A 14,490-nucleotide genomic window follows, 5' to 3' on the forward strand; every position below is an offset into this window, starting at 1 on the left:
CAAACACATTCCCTTGCTGTCGGGTCAGTTCCGACTCATAGTGACCCTATAGGACAGAGTAGAACTGCCCTATAGGGTTTCCAAGGCTGTAATCTTTACAGAAGCAGACTGCCACATCTGTCCCTCATGGAGTGGCTGGTGGGTTTGAACTGCTGACCTGCCTGTTAGCAGCCGAATGCTTAACCATTGTACCACCAGGGCTCCTTAGCCCAGAGATTGGAAGAAGTAATCCAGATGGGTGGGGTCTGATGGTGGCCCTGTTCTCTGTGAAGTTCTGGAGGCAGCATCTTGGGCCTGCCCGCCAGCTGAATTCACCAGGGTGTAAGCCCTGCAGGCTACAGCAGAAGGCCAGGCCTCTCCAGCCTGGGGCCTCGTCTTTCAGCTTCCCTGGCCCTAGCCCTAATCTATGAATGAGGGTATGAGGGCAGAACAGATCTGGGGAAGTCTGAGAATAATCAATACCTCAGGCTCAGAGAAGCAGTGGGTGTAGAGGAAAGGCAGGAGAAGAGACATATCTGAGGTCCAGGGGAGGCTGGAATCTGGGGCAAGGGGTCAAATGGAGCCTCCACCAGGGCTGTCTGTCCAGGGCTCTCTCGATGGGATGAGGAAGAACAGCAGTGTTGACTCCAGTCTCATGGGCACCGGCCATCAGCAGAAAAGCGCAGCCTGGCTGTGTTGAGGAGGTCTCCTAACTCTGCTGAACTCCCCCTCCCCACTTGGCCAGCCAGGTCTGCTTGCTGCTGACTTAAAATACTGCCCTCAATTCTATCTTTAGCTCTGGCTGCTGGAGCCTTAGTGACAGGCAGGGCGGGGGCTTGTGCTAGGTGGGAAATATTTGCAGCTACTAGGTTTGCTGGGAAGGAGGCATTGACTGAGGTGGACGGCCCTTGGCAGAGATGTCATACTCATTGCGGCATGCCATGCACAGAGCTCCCCCAGTACTTGTTGAATGAAGGGATGGGAGAGTGGGTGGAGGGAGGAATGCATTCATGCATTGGATGTATGTAGGGAGCAAGGGTCCCCAGAGGAGAGGATGAGAGCAGGATCTCCAGCTCCATAGACCAAGTCATGGACCCTGAAGGAACTCTGCGTGACCTTGGGCAAATGCCTACCCTTTCTGGTCTCAGTTTCTCCATTTGTAAAAGGGGTCTAGATAAGTGGTTTTCAGACTACTTCCATGGGCCTCTCCCCCTCCACCAACACCTCAACCCCCCACTCTCATAAACCAGGGGCTCCTGCTGGGCTTGAGCTGGGAGGAATGGAAGTAACAATTGTTAGGTCTCTCCTACGCCTTCCATTAGGCCAGAATCATTTTTTATCAATTCTAGATATTGAGATTTCTGGAATGAGAAATGAGTCCTATGGCTAAAGGGTATGACAATGACTGGGCCAGACAATCTTAAAGGTTTCTCCCTGCTCCTAGGATCCCTTGGAAGCTGTGGCTCAACGTATTTTTAACCCTCTCTGGGCTACTGTGGCTGGCTCCAGAGGGAGACTTCAGAATTAGCACAAATTTTACTGAAGATGGGAAAAGTAAAGACCCCTGGATTTCAACCCTTCTCTCCCGTGCCCCAGAAGCCCCTCACACTCAACAGGGGACAAATCCTGAGCCCTGTTGCCCAAAGAATATTTTCAGATTACTGGCTTTGGGCTTAGAGGTAGAAGGTCTATAAACACAGTTATCTACCAATAATAATGAGTCACCCTGCCGCTATTTCCTTTTGTAAGTTTGAGAGTCTCCCACCCAGTCCTCTCTAGTATAAGGGTCCTGGTTGAGGGTGGGGTGAGGAGTAAGTTTCTAAAATGAGGGCCGAGAAGGGGCAATGGCCAAGTCGGCTACGCTCCAGGTAGGTGGAAGGGCAGTGCCTTTTCAGGCCCCAGGCCCAGGTGAGGAGCAGCTGGCTCAGTTTAGGAAGCTAGAAACTCCCACCTCCACCCCAGCGAAGCTCAGCTCCCCAAGTGAGAAGCCGAATGAAATTGCCTCTTACAGCTGGCTGGGTGGTTAGCATAGACCATCAGGTGCCTCTCATCAGGCCTGATAGGAAAAATCCTTATCTGAGCAATAAAACACGAGCAAGCCCCGATCCAGCCAATTTTTTTTTTTTTTTCCGGTAAGAGAAAATGAAGTACCCAAGAAAGGACAAGGAGGGGCTGAGGGGAGGCCCTTCCGGGGAGTAGGAGAGGCTGGCCTGGGATGATCCAAACCTACTGCCAGACCGAGGGGAGAAACAAGCGGAGCTAGCTAAGGGACTTGAGGAAGGAGGAGTTCAAAGAAAGCCCAGGAGATGAAGTCAGATCACGGCCAAACCCTCCTCTTGGGTCAGAGGACCCCAGGGCATGGTAGGGCCTTTACTTCAGGTTCCAAGGGGGATCTAGTGGCTGAGCTTCTAGGAAACTGCCTGCCCACTTGGGGGGTGCCGATCAAGAGTGGAGCCTGGGTAGAGGGTCCCCTGTGGACAGGGAACCCAGCCCACTCAGCTCCTTGTCCTTCGTCTTTGACCAGCTTTACACAGGGGTGTGATTGGGACCTTGAGCAAGTTACTTAACTTCTATTTCCTCACTTGTTATATGGTGATAACACTTGATCCTGCCCACATCACAAAGATGTTCTCAGCAAATAAGTGCAGATGGGAAACATGTTTGTTTTAAATGTTAAAGCAGTACAAATCCAAGGTTTTATTCAGTGGACAGAGGGCAAGGTGTTTGCTTCTTCTAGGCTCTTCTTCCTCCTGTTCTTATAAACTTGCTCCAGTGAAGCCAGGGGCTGTTTCTCTACCTCCTTTGAGCTTCCATCCACCTTCCTTCTCACAGGTGTTTGCCTGCCTCCCCACCCCTTTCCTTCCTCAGCCTTTCCCTTAGCCCATACTCTGGTACTGAGCTCTCACTAAGTCAAAAGTCCTATGCGAACCCTTGCTCCAGCCTCCTAGGTCTGAATCCTCCCACACACTTCAGCTGGAAACCTGCTGTGTGCTCAGGTGTGCATCCCACATCAAGCCTGAGTTACTCATCGAGGACTGGTTTAGACCCCCTTGCTGCTCACCAACTGGACTACCCCAGACACGGCTCCTCTGGAGAACAACTTACTTTGTCCTGCCTCCAGCCTCCAAACCATCCCCTCACACCACCACCTCAAGTGACTTCTTTCTCACTACTAAATCAAGTAAATATCATTCAAGTAGTTGGTTAAACATCTCTTCCCCTCCAGAAAACCTTCCCAGACTAGCTTCACTGAAATCCTGTCCTCCTTCACTTGAACACTTTCTAGAATATAATGGGACTGGCATTTCTGTATGTGTGCATATGTGAGGCGTTCATTTGCATGTTCTGTTAAGTCCCTTGAGGGTCATCCTTCCCAGTGGTTCCCCATGGTGAGATGGATACTGGCTGCGGACCAACTGGCAGACTCATTATGTAGGAAGGTGACCAGGACAGGTCTGGTGTCTAGGAAGATGGTGGAACAGTGTTGGGCACAGTGGCCACAGTGACCTTTGTGGCAGTGAGCTTTCCTGGTGCCTTCTCACTGAAACATGGCCACATGGCATCCTAATCAAGCCCTACTCTGCAGCACTCATCACTTACAAACGGTGGCAGGGACTGTCCTAAGATGAGGTGCGGACACTTTCACCCATCGTGTCCCAAGATGAGGTGCAGATGTTGTCACCCACGACCTGAATGGCAGGTTGGTTTGTTTAGGTTACCTGTCACTGCTATGGAACAAAGGTTCAGGGGCTTGCTTATGTGCACAGCTTCAGCTCTGGACATGTTTTTAAATTCAGAGAGGCCAAGAGCAGTGTGTATTTGCTGCTAGGCCTGCCAACTCAGCCCAGAGTAAGCCAGGTGCTTTCCAACCCTGCTATTTCTTTCTTTTTTTTTTTTTAATTGTTCTGGTTGGAAAATGAGAAGCCCTCTGTGTCAGCAATTACTTTACCAAAATAAACAAGAATTCTGCTTTTTGTGTCAAAGACAGCCCCTGAATGCCAATCTCAGGGCTGCCAGATTGCAGCTTCAAGTGGGTACAGCCAGCACGGTTACAACTGGTAGGTGATTTAGGGTGGAAGTTATGTGGAAAGGAGGAAAGATAGTCAAGGCTTGGAGGAAAGTGTTGCTTACGAGCTCTTGCCCTCATCTCGAACTTCTCTGGGGCTTGTGGGAACAAGCCCACGCCCATGGCTCTCTACCTTCCCTTTCTTGCTATGGATGATTCCGGTTTTTCCACTCGACTCTTTTTGGCTTATCTCCAGCCCTTTCCTGACATGGGTGCAACCTGGCCCACTACTTCTGAACCACCTCACTGCCTGTGGGCACCTCCCAAGCCTCTGCAGAGCAGAACCATCCCCTCTTACCATCACCTCAAATGGCTTGCTACATTTTGCCCTCTAAGCTCTGTAGGTGGGTCTGGTCTCTTCCTTTAAGAGCTGTGGTTGATTTGATACACTCTAGAAACAGTATCCTGGATGGCACAAATGGTTAAGCTTTCCAATACTAGCAGAAAAGTTGGCAGTCGGACCCACCCAGCAGCACCTGGGAAGACAGGTGTCCAAAAGGACATACCCTGTGGAGCAATTCTACTCTGCACACATGGGATCCCTATGAGTCAGCATCAATTCCAGCAACTAACAAGAAGAAGGAGCAGTATTCAGACTGCAGGGATGCAACCTTACTCTTTCTCCTTCCTTGAAGGCTGAAAAGATAGGGATACAATACATGGGAAGGGCGGGGGCGGGGCAGATCTGAGATATAGAGTTGCTGAGAAACTGGGAAGAATTTGCTCAGGTAGGCAAAGTGGAGGGTCTGGGGGTGGCGGCTCTGAGCGGCACCAGCCGGGGACCATGAGAGATTATGTCGGGGGAGTTAAAAGCAGTGATTAAGCCTGAGAACATTTTCTCCTTCATCTCAGCCCCTGCTGAGAATCAATCCCGGTAATCACCACTCCTATCACCACCGCTGCTCTCCAAGGCACAGCTCACTTTTCTGTGAGGTAGATTAGGAGAGAAGAGAAAGGATCCACCAGTCTTCCTCAGAAACCTACCCTTGCGACTTCCTGTTTCCTACCTTCTACCTCTGAGAACTTTGCTTTGCAATCTGGGTGATTATCTTTCCCACAATTTTGTCTACTCTGATTCTTGGGATTCCCTGGGCCCTTCAGTGAGCCAGTGTTTGTGGTATGTGCACGGTTTCGAGGTGCCTAGTGTTAAAAACTCTCAATGAGATGGATTGACACAGTGGCTGCAGCGATGGGCTCAAACACAGCAATTCTCGTGAAGATGGCGCAGGACCGGGCAGTGTTTCCTTCTGTGGTACATAGGGGTTGCTGAGTCAGAACTCAGTGGTTAACAGGTAACGACAACTACAGTATTAAAAACAGAACCGGCCTTATTTTCAAGGAGCTCATAGTTCTCCTGGAGGGAAGGTAAACACAGATAACAATGGAAACATGCAGAGAAACTAGACAACAATTTCCTTATAGGCAATCACAGGAAGTTAAATTATCTTCAAACTTTCTGCTTTCATCTCACTGGTTGTCTCCCCTATCTCCCCACAGTTCCCTAACCCTCTCTCTTCTGTCCTGGAATAGTCTGGACAACATTTCAGAGCCTCAGGTATCTAGATCCTCTCCTGAGAAACACAGTTACCTCCAGAGGAATCTTGATCATAGAATCCAATGAACAATTTACAGACCAAAGACTGGGTTGCTTGCTATGGATTCATTTCGGCACCTAATATGCAACTACCAAGCATAGAGGGCACTGTGCTAGGTCTTAGCGAGAGGGTGAGTGGAACAAAAAAAGAAAAGAAAAGTCTTGCCTCTAACGAGCGTACCCTCGGTGCATTTCTAATATTATTTGATCTACAAAACTTTGATTAATACAGAGTCCTTCTGGAATATACTTTGAGGTACCAATTCTTCTCAGACTCTTTCACTGAACTACCTCTGAAGTTATAGCGTTAAATGTCTTTAAAGATCTCTTGTGAGTTTTTATAATTATATGAACTTTGTACCCTACTGTATATCAGATTTAGTTTTAATAGAAAATAACCCTCCTCTTCCCCAGCTCTGCATCCCTCAAAGTCTGTTTTCACATTGAAGCACCAGGAAAATGGGTTAATTTCATCCTGTCTTTTTGTTGTTGCCCAGTCCTGTGCCATCCTCGCAATAGTAGGTACATTTGAGCCCATTGTTGCAGTCACTGCGTCAACCCGTCTCATTGAGGGTCTTCCTCTTTTTCACTGACCCACTACTTAATCAAGCATGATGTCCTTCCCCAGGGATTTGTCCCTCCTGATAACATGTCCAAATATGTAAGACAAAGTCTCATCATCCTTGCTTCTAAGGAGCGTTCTGGCTGTACTTCCTCCAAGGCAGATTTGTTCATTCTGCTGGCAGTCCATGCTACTATATTCACTGTTCTTTGCCAACACCCTAATTGAAATGTGTCAATTCTAAGGCCTTTCTTTTTCATTGTCCAGCTTTTGCATGCATATGAGGTGATTGAAAGGACCATAACTTGGGTCAGGTTCACCTTAGTTCTCAAAGTGACATCTTTGCTTTTTAACACCTTAAAGAGGTGTTATTGATTTTAAGACACAAGAAGCCCCTGAAAATCAGGGTTATACTCAGTACCTATTTATTGACCAAAAAAACCCATAAAGGTACAAGACAGCAGGGCTTTGAATTCTCCCTCCTTCCCAGACCACCACCCAGGTTTGACCTTGTCAGGAGGCATCAGTCTCTCCACTTGTCCTACCTCGACACTCCACTCCTCCTGGCTCAGGAGCATTCTTCCACCTGCCTTACCTCCTGTCTGTGCCTCGTAGGGGAGGATCCCTGTTTGATTCTGGTCCTTGTTTTTGTGTTTGGTATTGTTTTTGTTTTTGAATACCAACCCTTTGGGCTCAAGGCAAATAGTGGCAAAGAGAATGTAATTAATGAACCATTCCATTAGCTAATTCTTTCGAAAATATTTATTGAGCAACTGTTCCTGCTAAGAATTGTGCTAGATGCTGGAAACATAATGATATGCCAAATAGACAGATTTTCTACCCCAATGACGCTGATAAGTCACTGGGAAAAAAAAAAGGACATTAATCGAGTAATCCAACTGGTATGTAATTTCAAACTGTGCCATGAAGGGAGCCAGCAGAGTACTATGAGAATGTACAACAAAGTATTTGATCTGGCCTGGGGGAGGTGATCAGGGAAGGCTTCGCTGAGGAAGAGACATTTCTGCAGAAGTCTGGAGGATGAGTAGGAGCCTAATTATGAAAGGTGGTGGGAGTAGGGGAAGCATTTCAGGCGGAGGGAACAGTGTGCATGTGAGTCCCATGGCTGGTGGAAGGGAGCACAGCCAGTATGAGGAACTGAAGGGAGACCAATGTGGCTGAAGCAGAGACAGAAAAAGTGGAAGTGGTGCAAGCTGGGCTGGAGAGATAAAATCTAAAAAGCTAATTTTAGCTGGGTATGCCAAAACATCAAACCAAACCCACTGCTGTTGAGTCTGAATCATAGCGACCCTATAGGACAGAGTAGAACTGCCCCATAGAGTTTCCAAGGAGCACCTGGTAGATTCAAACAGCTGACCTTTTGGTTAGCAGCCGTAGTGCTTAACCACCACGCCACCAGGCTTTCCAGCTGGGTATATACTGGGTGCATAGTCAGGGCATAACCAAACGAGTTTACTTAGTTCCAGGGTAAATTAAGCTGAAGGAAATTTAAGTAAAGACAGATTAATCAAGACTAGCAGTTCAGACTGCTAAAAGAATGAACAAATCTGTCTCGCAAGAAGTACAACCAGAATGCTCCTTAGAAGCAAGGATGACTAGACTACGTCTTACATATTTTGGACTTATTATCATCAGGAGGTATCAGTCCCCGGAGAAGGACATCATGCTTGGTAAAGCACCGAGTCAACGAAAAAAGGAAGACCTTCAGCAAGCTGGATTGACACAGTGGCTGCAACAATGGGCTTAAGCACAACAACGATTGTAAGCATGGCGCAGGGCTGGGCAGTGTTTTTTCCATAGTACATAGGGTCACTGTGAGTCGGAGCCTGCTCAAGGGGACCTAACGACAACTACAGCTGTTCAGGAGGTAGACAAAGAGCAGGGACATGTTTGTTTAATGAATGAAAGAATGGCTGAATGGTGGATGAATTAAGATTTAGTATTGTTGGAAACCCTGGTGGCGTAGCGGTTAAGTGCTACGGCTGCTAACCAAAGGGTCGGCAGTTCGAATCTACCAGGCACTCCTTGGAAACTCTATGGGGCAGTTCTACTCTATCCTGTAGGGTCGCTATGAGTCGGAATCGGCTCAACGGCACTGGGTTTGGTTTGGTTTTGGACAGTACTGTTATTGTTAGCTGCTGTCAAGTCTGCCCCTGACCCCATGCAGGACAGAATGAAATGCTGCTTGGTCTCGCATCATCTCCACAATTGATTGTAGAGCTGACCATTGTGATCCATGGGGTTTTCATTGGCTGATTTTCAGAAGAGATTGCCAGGCCTTTCTTCCTAGTCCATCTTAGTCTGGAAGCTCTGCTGAAACCTGTTCTGTATCATAGCAACATCCAATCTACCACTGACAGATGGGTGGTGGCTGTGCATGAGATGCACTGGCAGGGAACTGAACCCGGGTCATTCGCATGGAAGGTGAGAATTCTACCAGTCAACTGCTAATGCCTCTTTCAGACAGTGTTAAACATCTTCATTATCAACCATGCTCCAAGCAGAAGCCTGCCTCTACCAGAAAACCACCCATAGTGCTCTCCTTTCTTGTTGCCATGCATTCTGCACATGTGACTGTCACAGAATTGTCCCACTGTGTTGCCGTAATGGCTTGCTGCTTGCCTCTCCCACTAGAGTCTGAGCTTCTTGAAGGCAGGGACCGTGTCTTACTCATTTTTTAATCCCTGGAGCCTAGCACAGTGCCTGGCACATAGTAGGTGTTCAGTAAGTGTTGGTTGGAGGAATTCATGCTGCCCTGTGGGTATGAATTCAACTAGATGCCCTGATGATCAGGACGGTAGAAGAGTGCAGTTGCTTTTAGCCTTCTATACCCTCAGGACTAACAGCAACCACTTTAGCAGCATTAGAGGTCTGTTTTGTGGCCAAAGACAGGCATTTACTGTGCCAATCTTAGACTTGTTTTATGTGATCAAATCCAAGGCTTGTTTTTCTTCTGTATTCTGTACTCAGCTCATCTTAGCAGAAAAATGCAAAGGATTACTGCCAGTCCTCTATACTAGCCTATGACACTAATATTCTGGGTATGAAGAACCTTTGTGCTTCCAGGCTACATGTGCACACCCATCTTTTTGTTCTGTCCACATAATACCTCTCTAAGGTATTAAATAAAAGAGGTTAAATGATCTATCCAAGGTCATCAGGCCAATCAGTCAGGCCTGGAGGCTCTTTCTCCTGAAAGACCTCTACTGCCTTACTCCCCAGCCCAGTGTCTTCCCTGTTACCCACCTTTAAAGAAGATGGCTCTCAGCAGCCAGTCTGGGAGATGCTCCATATAACTCTCTGGGCCTTGTTCCTGCTGAGCTGAGCATTGACAAGCTCTGGTGGGAAGCTGAGTGGTCTCCTGGGGCTGCAGAGGTTCAGTGCACTGGAGAGGAGAGAGCGTTGGAAAGCCAGATCTGCTTTCTCTAGCCCTCTCTCAGAGGTGACCTGATGCAACCTGCAGCTAGAGAGCTACCGTCATGACCCAGCCAGGAGCAGTCAGGAGGCTTGCTGAACTGAAAACAGACAGCAGCCAGGAGGGGAGGGGGAGCCATTTCCCCTGAGCCGGGCTCCTCAGCCGAGGCTCAGGAGCCTTCTGGCTGGAGACAGCCAGTGTTGCCAGGGATGACAGCCAGCTTCTAGAAGATGCAAGCCCAAGAGAGGGCAGTCCCATGTCCTTCTTCCAGTAAGTGTTACTCTTCCCCCCACCTCCCTTTGGAGACAAAGGCTGCTGTAGGCTTAAATGGTCAGATTCAAAGCCCCAAGTTCATGGCATTTTTCCACGTCAAAAAAAACCATGAAACAATTGCTGACTTTCTTGAGATGTTTATAGTCTATTATGGAGGTAAGCTTCGCAGTTCAAATCCACCAGGTGCTCCTTGGAAACACTAGGGGGCAGTTCTACTCTGTCCTTTAGGGTTGCTATGAGTTGGAATCGACTCGATGGCAATGGATCTTTCAGGAGGTAAGCTGAGACACACACACACACACAAATTATACATGAAAAAGAATGTGGCTAAGTACCAAAGCGAGGATTAGAATCTGGCTTAATGAAAGCAAACCACAGAGAAGGGCATCAGAGAGGCAGGCCATCAGCATCAAAAGGCCCCTGGAATTAAATTTAGAAGACAAATTTGTGGCAAATGCCCGATTCTACACCACTGGGCCCTGGTGGTGCAGTGGTTGAAAACTATGACTTCTAACCAAAAGGTCAGCAGTTTGAATCCACCAGTTGCTCCTTGGAAACCCTATGGGGCAGTTCTACTCTGTCCTGTAGGGTCGCTATGAGTCAGAATTGACTCTACGGCAGTGGGTGGCAGTACCCCCTTGTGTGGCAGGGCTGTTCAGGCCAGCACTGCACTGAGCACTTTACATGAACCACCTGATGTGATTCTTATCCTCCTAGTTTACAGCTGAGGAAATTGAGGCCTTATCCAATCAGCTGGAAAGAGCTGGAGATGGGATACAAGCCCACTTGCATCTAAAATTTTAAATGTTATAGAAGTCTAGAAACCACTACTGTGTTCCAAAAATGAACCCCCCTCCCCCGCCATCCTGGGGAAATGCTCAATTGCCCTCTGGAGCATCCAAGTTCTAGGTGGCATCTCTTTCCCTGGTGCCAGGCTCCTAGGTTCTTGAAGATCCCTGTGAGGGGCTGAGACCAATAGCTCCAGGCAGGGGAAGGCAAGATTAGGAGACCTTACATCTCAGAATTCTGGAGAATCAGAGCCAAACATAACAAAGCCTGTCTCCAAATCAAATATCTTAGCCTTGATCTCAGTCCTAAACCCCTCTCGCTTCCAGGGATATTCCTTGCCCTCATAAGTATGAGTAAATGAAAAGAGAGATTAGTCCGTGCCCTCTTGCCTGTGGTGCTCAAACTTCCCTTCAATGCCTCAATGAATCATAAGCTGTTAGTTCTGAAAGAGGCTTTAGAGATCGACCAGTCCAATCCCTTCAATTAAAACATTACATATCAACAGTAGTTAATGGTAGAACCACTAGGATGTTTGTTTTCCCTTTGTTTGGGAAAAGGTCATTTTTCCATGAAACACAAATTGTAAAGTTATTTGCCTTGATTGCAAAACACAGAAAAGCATCATACCACCATTGTGCATATACATCAAGCATCTCCATCCAACCTCGTCTTAAATATTTTGATCCATCTGCCATACCCCCTTTTGTGACAGGGGCATATAGGTGTACAGAGGGGTTAGAGAGCTGAGTAATGCCTTTCCCTATGCTGAGAACAGACTGCTGCTGTGTCGTTGGCCTGCTCTTCTGCTTTCTCATTTGGAACCCCCAGCATCTCTGCCATGTTCAAGGCCAGCAGCCATTCATTTTGTTTGCCAGGCTCCTTAACTGCCTGGCCCATTGGCAGTCAGAGCTAAGCTGATCCTTTCACCTGCTGGCTGCTTATCTGGGACATATGATTTGTGGAGAAGGGCCTGCCAAAGAGGAGCCAAGATGTTCCTTCTCAGCACCCCTGCAGATGAGGGCAGCAGTCTAACACGCCAGGTCTGCCCCAGCATCTCATGCCCTTACTCCATTTGAGACAGCAAACATCTGGAGAATGCCTGTAGAAAGTCAAGGAGGTTCCTTCTATGCCAGGTGCAAGGAGCTGGCCAGGCCTGCTCACTCACACCGCTGCTGTCAGTTGCTCACTCTCTTCTGGGACCCACAAGAAGCGAGGCCACCTATACAGCCCATCTCCTGGGTTCCACCCTCCCCTCGGCCCCTCCTTAGGAATCAAACCCCTAGTTTGGAGAGCAGGGGAGGTTCCCATAGCAATGGGCCTTTTAGCTGTTTCCATGGCAACCAACAGCCAGACCATTTAGTTGCTAGTCAACTGACAGCTGTAAGTGAATAGGATTCAGTTTCAAATCTGAGAGATAGACTAGGGGATTCTCTTCACAGAAAAAGACACACCACTCAAGACAACTCTTCTAAAGACTTTTAAGCAATTTCTGTGGGGATCAGTGCCATTTTACCTCAGGTCACATAACACCCACCCCCATCCTCAACACACACATATACACACACCCCTCAACTGAATATCCCAGGCCTTTAAACAAGCAAACCTCAAGCTCTGCTTCCTGCTGTGTCCTTCTCAAAGGCCCTAGGGAAAACATACTAGTGGGGGAATGATTATCACTATAGCAAGCCAGGTAACCATCTTTCACCCACAGCTCTTTCCCCTGTACCAATGTTCTTCCTATGTCCCACGACCTTGTCTTCATACAAGCCAGTCATTTAAGCATTATTTGCTTTTTGGGGTATGTGAAATAAATGGCTAATCCCAGGTCATCTTCGCTTAGCCTGAACCTAACCTATTTCAGGCCACCCTTCCTATGTCTGGGGGTGTTTTATCAACCCATGCAAAGCATAATTCAGATCAATCTGTATCTTTAAAAAAAATCAACTAAGATTTCAGAACCAAAAATGCAAGATTTGAAATACTCCATGCTTATTGCCTTTCATGAGCGTGAAGATTTGACTCAACAGCAGACCTCACGCTCCAACTGGGGATATTAGGTGTTGGGTGCTCTATTCTGTAAGCAGAATAAACAGCTACCTGCCCTGGAATTCATGCAAGAAGAGTTCTGTCTAAGCCTCCACAGCTTGCTTAGTGGACTAGAAAAGCATGAGACTGTCATTGGAAAGAGCATGACCTTTTTTTTATATAAATAGCCTAAGATGCAGCACTTCTCAGTGTTTTAATGACTCAGGGGGAGGGGGGCGCCTGGAAACTGTCTGTACAGAAGACAACCTTTCAAACTAATCCCCCCATGGGAGCCCTCACCTAGCTCCCTGCTGCAGGCTCCACATAGCCTCACAATGGCTGGTAAATAGTCACGAGCTGTTGCACTACCCTGCTGCTCTGATGGAAGGCTATACACTAGCTGAACTGCTTTTCTTCTCCATCGCTTTTAACACATCAGGGCAGAGACGTATGAAATGCAGGGCTGGTAGCTGCTAACCTCAAAGGAGATAAATGACATGAGGACTCTTCTGGGGATAGGGAGCTAGCAGACACACTCGAGAGCTGAGTTTTCTAGGACCAGGCACCTAAGAAAGCTCCTGTGCACACAGGACACCCTCATTTTTCTGAGGAGACATATCGTCACACAACAGATTGAACCTTCTGGTTTTCCTGCTGTTTCTAGACAAGGCACAATGTCTATCTCCTAGGACAACAGCTAACATTTACTGAGTGTGTGCTATGTCCTGGGGTCATTCCAAGTGTTTTACATGGATCATCTCTTTTAAAATAACTGTCCTGTTATTATCCCTATTTAACAGATAAGGAAACTGAAGCACAGAGATTAAGCAATTTAAAGATCATACTGTTAATCTTATTATATTGGTGGAGCCAGAATTCAGCCTCAGGCATTCTGTAGGCCCATAAGCATGCCACCACCTCTGGAATGCACATAATTCTGATATGCCTAGGGGTCAGGAATGGGGTGGGCTGTCCCTCTAGAAACTATGTGACAGGATACACAAGGACAAATTATCCAATAAGCAAGGTAAGCACGGTGCTTACCTTCCCTTACCAAATCATCTGTAGTGAACGATTTCACCACAAAGAGGTGGTGAAACCCATGTGAAATCGTTCACTACAGATTAGTAAGCACAAATAAACCCATGCTTACCTTGTTTACTTGGCCATCCATCCCTGTCATGGATTATAAATTTAAATAGAGGCTTTGATTACATAGGAAGGTACTGTGGGGTTAGGAGACAGATGCCAGCTATACCTAGAAGCAGAACATTTGACGTGGTGAAAAATGTGAAATTGCTCACTAAAGAAGATCTGGTAAGCAAGGTAAGCACTGTGCTTACCTTGCCTATTGGATAATCTGCCCCTGGACCCACAAAAATTTTAGCTAAATAGTACAGTGGTTGAATGGCTCCAGGAAATAACAAGTAAATCTTGGCTGTTGAGGACTTTATTCCTGATCTATTGCTGTCCCCTGGTGGTTTTCCTGGGAAACTCACAGGGCAAAGAAATCCACGGGTCTAGTACTGTTGTAGTACAATGATGGGAATGAAAAGAACTAAACCAAATTATTTGCTTCATTCATACTTTGTATGAACTCTACCAAGAAACTCATTCTTTCCTTCTTCCCCAACCTAACAGATGATGTTCCAAGGTTCACATTTGTCATGGATTGAAATGTGTCCCCCCAAAATATGTCAACTCGGTTAGGCCATGATTCCCAGTATTGTATGGTTGTCTTCCATTTTGTGATTGTAATTTTGTTA

The sequence above is a fragment of the Loxodonta africana genome, chromosome 10 (assembly GCF_030014295.1).
Source record: "Loxodonta africana isolate mLoxAfr1 chromosome 10, mLoxAfr1.hap2, whole genome shotgun sequence".
Lineage (NCBI taxonomy): Eukaryota > Metazoa > Chordata > Mammalia > Proboscidea > Elephantidae > Loxodonta > Loxodonta africana.